At 32.8% G+C, this 6,000-nt stretch overlaps 1 long non-coding RNA gene across 1 annotated transcript in view; it reads left to right on the forward strand.

Moving 5' to 3' along the window:
- LOC115240782 overlaps positions 1-1,534 on the forward strand; it is a 224,686-nt gene extending 223,152 nt beyond the window's left edge. Inside the window, exon 3 of the long non-coding RNA XR_003884824.1 lies at positions 1,489-1,534. This is a non-coding gene — a long non-coding RNA (uncharacterized LOC115240782). The remainder of the gene's footprint in view (positions 1-1,488) is intronic.
- The last annotated feature ends 4,466 nt before the right edge of the window (positions 1,535-6,000 follow it).

Below are 6,000 nucleotides of genomic sequence, written 5' to 3' on the forward strand. Positions count from 1 at the left end.
CATATCGACATATTTAGAAATTTTCTCAGTAATATTTCTCAGTTTATTCGCTTTTAGACGCTTTTGCGAACTAAGCGTCATTATCCCTCGCATTTATTCTAATATTATTATTATTACTATTATTTATTTATTTTCTAAGAATAAAGTAGTTTAAACACACTATTATTTTATTTATTATAACTTGATAATAATTTCATAAAATTTTATAATGAAAATGTTTAGATGTTAATATCTCTTAAATAAAGCATACCTCCAGAGGAAAATGTTTTCTTTTAAAGTCCTAAATTCATATTTTAAGTTAGGATATTTAACCCTAAAACACCTTGTATATATTTTATATTTTATCAAATAAATAAATTGCGAGAAATAGCTGCTTCGATAAATACTTGTCATTTCAATAGTCATTAAACGCTCATCTAAATAATCATAAAGAATAATTACAGTTAGAGAAATAACGTAACGCCATATGGAGCAACTTACACTGTTCGCTATGCATATGATAACATCGTCGATTTTTAATAATTATAAAGAAAAATCGTTTTTAACATCTCTTCATATTTATCGCGATCGTGGTTCGGAATATATTTAATATGACAATACGCGCGGGACAGCTCCTATTGCTGCCTACTCACTCGAAAGCTCGCGCGAATAATAACAAATCGACCAAGTGTTTATAAAAATTCGGCTCTCGGTGGCTGTGACGTATTAGCGCGCTGCGAATGTTTATATGTCGCGGCCTTGACATTCCGATGCCGCGACTCGGTAGCGACGCGAGCAGCTGTGTGTGTCGTCATATTACGTTTCGAACCACGATCGCGATAAGTACGAGGAGATGCGATCATTCTCTACAATTAGTACATTTAATGATAATCAGCCGGCCGGCGTAATTAATCAATTATCATGATTAACGTATTATAAGTATTGTAGCGACTATTTATCGAAGCAAATATTTCGCGTAATTTATTTATTGAAAGCAAAAATAATATATGTATACTTTCGGATGATACATACGTCGTGTCTTTATTAGTCATTGATATTTAACTTTTACTAGTACGTTTATTCACATTTGACACGATATAAGACTGCAATCGTTCTAAAACGAAAACGTTTGCAATGCCAAGCAGATTTAGTAATGTTTACTTCCTCTAATTGCAATATAATAAAGTACGTGTGTTGTGTGCGAGTACGTTAGTATTGTATAAATTATAAAATATAAAGAATCGTGCGATCGTTATATTTTACTGATTAGTGCGTGCGATCGTAATTAACTATGTTTTCGCGAGTGTCGTGTGAGGGAACAAGCTATGAAGGATTAATAAGAGAGGAGGAGGAGGCTCAGGGAGGCGTCGGGTGACAGCGGGGCAACCATGAGGTGAGCACAGTTTATCCAATTTATTAATTGTTAAAAAAATACAATATATAATTATTTTTTGGAATATTATTTGGACGCTATTTTATAATTTAAATATATATTTTCATATTTTACAGATCAACAATGTGTGCACTACAAATCCGCTGCTGCGCATCATACCGGTGAGTGTTAAATAATTTTTTATTTTACAATCTCAAGGTAATGGATTTGTAAAAAATATATATTAGATATTTATGAAATATCTACATAAGTAAAATGATGAATATCGAACAAAAATCGAATTTAACAAAAAAATATATAAATAAATAAATAAGGAGTGTTTGTATATATCCGACCCAACTGGCAATTTATTGTTTGATTGTGATCACATAAACCACTTTTTGACTGTTCGGAGAGCAGGAGCGCGGTCCAAATAAACGGTTTGAATATTTTTTTGTGCAATCCCAACACTCACGCCTTTCCGAAATTCATATAACATTACATGCCGCAAATGCACCTTTTCGTTCTCCATTTTTAATGATTTCTCTTATGCACAAATGGACTTATCTGAACAATGTCTGACGCTAAATTGACATAAGACAACGTCATCTATTCGGTGTAAGCAACAATTACCACACGAAAACAATAGAACTCCGCCATGCAGTAACTTAATGCCATCTATGAAAATCGGGCACGAACTTATGCAATCATCCAATATATAAACCAATATTACAATCAAAAGCAAAAATCACTTACAATCTTTATTTTTACTAGTCAACCGAAAGAACAATATTATGTAAAAGAAGTTCTCTAGCGCTGTCACTGACTCGAAATGAGAGATACAGGCGTTGTGTGGATCTTTTACATGTTTTGTCACATGTCAAACACGCAGACGCAAAATGTGAGACTCGCTATTTAAGATTTTGGAACATCAAGCAACGGAAAGTATGCATGGTCTAATAATTCTATTTCGTCCATGATATTAAGGCCGTTTCTTTATTTTTTTATGAAAATCGCCTCTGATATTAATCTTTTGTGATAATTGGATTCTTGGTCCAAAATCTTAACATTGTCCCTGTAAAAAACAGTTTTCAACTATTTGATTGCCTTTCCAATTTAAAGATAGATGAATCAGACATTTTAATTTCTCTAGATGTTGTCTCTTTGTTTACTAATGTTCCTGTGGATTTAGCATTGTCCGGGGTCAATGACAGATGGCCATATATACAGAAAATGACTGACATTCCAAAAAATGATTTCATCAACATTATCAAATTCATTTTAACATCCACTTATTTTACGTTTGACAATAACATTTACAAACAAACATTTGGCACCCCCATGGGTTCGCCATTGTCCCCCATCATAGCGGACATTGTTTTACAAGACATAGACGTTTTTATTACAATAAGTAGGACTAACGTCCTTGTGGACTCTAATGAAACGGTTGAGGCGATTAAAAATCGAATTATTCAAATCTTTCCATCAATTATCAGTTCTTAAAAATTTGAATTAATAATGATAAATATAATGATAAAAGATATTGTATATTATTTCTTCATATAAATTGTTTAATATCTAAATTTATTATTTATTTTTTAATATATTAAAAAATTGTGACAGTGTATCACATATAGATCCATTCCCAGACAGCACAAGGATGTCCTTAGGACGTCCAAAGGGCATCCAGGACATACATGTAGGATATCCTGAGGATATCCTATTTTAATCCTCGGATCTCCTCTGGATGTCCTGAGGAAGAATAAATGATAGCCGTACACTAGCCTCTAGAGAATCCAGGGAGATCCTGTGGAACACCTTAAGGATTTCTATAGGATATGTTAGGGATATTTTTCACACGTTAAAAAGAACAAATTCTAAAATTTAAATATAAATTAAGATTGCGTTCTGTTATTTACTGCCAATACTAAAAATCTAATACTAAAAATAGTTCACGTTCTTTAATATTTGAGGTTTTCGTGCTGTACATAAATATTTTAGGTTTGGCTTCCGGGTTTAAGTCGTGTAATATTTTCAAAACAATCCAATATCTGAATTCCCTATGTTGGGATTGCATCAGAAAAATTGAACTGATAAAAAATAATTATATTTTTAATTTCCTGTTAGTTGCTCTTTGCAAGCTTTATATAATTCTCATGACCAAATCTCAAATACGAGTTCGCGCGTCGCATAGCGGTAAACAAACGAACTAGCGGTTGAATACTATCCCAGACAGCACAAAACGTCCTCAGGATCATCCTGAATATGTCCAGGATGGTTCAGGATATTTGTAGGATGTTTTAAGATATTATTATAAATATATTTTATGAAAATTTAATATGCATACATGATTACTTTCGGTTATGTAGGCTATTTAATATAATTTAGAAATTTTAAGTATTGTAATAAGTATTAATGTCCTATAAATGTCCCCTGGATAACCCCTGGATGTCTGTAGGATATCTGCCCTGTCTATTATATTGAATGTCCTTTGGATTTCCAGAGGACATATACATGTGCAATTAATTGTTAACATTAATTTCGTTTAATATTAATAATTGAATTTGATGCGCACATTTTCACATATTCAAAATTATTATTTATTTAATATTTCATGAGAAATGTTACTATGCGCAACATTCCAAAAACCTTACAAAAAATAGTATTCAACCGCTAGTTCGTTTGTTTACCGCTATGCGACGCGCAAACCCGTATTTGAGATTTGGTCATGAGAATTATATAAAGCTTGCAAAGAGCAACTAACAGGAAATTAAAAATATAATTATTTTTTATCAGTTCAATTTCTGATGCAATCCCAACATAGGGAATTCAGATATTGGATTGTTTTGAAAATATTACACGACTCAAACCCGGAAGCCAAACCTAAAATATTCATGTACAGCACGAAAACCTCAAATATTAAAGAACGTGAACTATTTTTAGTATTAGATTTTTAGTATTGGCAGTAAATAACAGAACGCAATCTTAATTTATATTTAAATTTTAGAATTTGTTCCTTTTAACGTATGAAAAATATCCCTAACATATCCTATAGAAATCCTTAAGATGTTCCACAGGATCTCCCTGGATTCTCCAGAGGCTAGTGTACGGCTATCATTTACTCTTCCTCAGGACATCCAGAGGAGATCCGAGGATTAAAATAGGATATCCTCAGGATATCCTACATGTATGTCCTGGATGCCCTTTGGACGTCCTAAGGACATCCTTGTGCTGTCTGGGTTAAATTGTAATTGATACTCTAAGATTTGATTTATCTTGCGACTATCTTACAATATTTTTAATTCGCATTAGCAATACGTATTTTTATAAATACGTTGAAAATTCCGATCTTTCATGCGGATATATCAAATAATTGGTCTGTGTTGCGACGTCTTGTTAGCGAGATTGACCGCGTGGCTTAGTAATTGCGTCGGTCGCATCAGTCGGTAGTACCGTTTAACTCGCGCGCACATATATAATAAGTCTTTTCGTAAAGAATATAATGTTACGGTGCGCATAATTTCGAGGTAAACATATGCCGCATCTCCAAGTTTCTAACAAGCTATTGTTATATATTACACTTCCTGCAAGTCTTATATTCAACAAATATTTAAAATAATGCTATATTCTTAACGTATTTGAATATTGTCAATTTTGTTTATATTTATATTCACAAAAAACAAAGTTGCATAATTTAATAAAACAAAATAAAAAAAAAAGATAATTATTTTTTATAGTTTTTTTATATTTGATATGATTTCAGCTTCAGAAATGTTTTATTACATCACAATTCTGGAAAATACGAAGTTAGACCTATTTTTAATGTAATTTATCAAGCTACAGCTGTGGTATGTGACGTGCTAGAAAAGTTTCACTTTACGTTAAAAGTCAAGCATATCGTAAAAAGTTTTAACAATTTTTTTCGGAAAAATGTATTTCATAAAAATGTACTATACGAGAGAAAGAGAGTGAGAGAGATATCTCTGAATTTCCGCACGCGCAAACTGTTCGAAAGCAGGTTACGGGGCTAGCAGTCGGCGGTGAACAAAGTAAACAACAAAAAAAAAAGGCAGAAGAATAAAATAGGATCCTTATTCCGCGGGCGATGAAGCCTCGAGCGTGGAAGACGCCGCTTGAATTTCAACTCGGTGACTACCGCTCGTTCCGTTTATAAACACCCGCAAGGTGAAGTGGGCCGAAAGCGCGGGTCAGCGATTGTTCCCGTTCCGCGAAAATTTTTTCAAGAAAGCGGCGAGAGATCAAGGTCCGCCACTCCCAAAGAAATTTATTATCCGTAAAAGCAAAAGATATTGTATCCGAAATTTAATCGAATTCGCAATATCATCGGCAATCGAGAAGACGAAACTGACAGGTCACTGAAGGACATTCACAAATTGACGTTTCTCTACACGTGAAAAACAATATAAGAAATATTCACATTTTACGATAACAAATTTGTATAATTTTATATAGAATATCGAGTAAAAAAATATTGTGATACAAGCACTGAGATGATCCCTCGTGAGTAGGCGAGTAAAACTATCGAACAAGATTTTTCCATTAGTTGCACTGCTTTCGAAAAAAAATTATACATTCGGTAAAAAATAACACAGTTCTCTTGATAAAAGATAAAATCTTTTTCAAATCCA

The sequence above is a fragment of the Formica exsecta genome, unplaced genomic scaffold (assembly GCF_003651465.1).
Source record: "Formica exsecta isolate Colony F162 unplaced genomic scaffold, ASM365146v1 scaffold451, whole genome shotgun sequence".
Lineage (NCBI taxonomy): Eukaryota > Metazoa > Arthropoda > Insecta > Hymenoptera > Formicidae > Formica > Formica exsecta.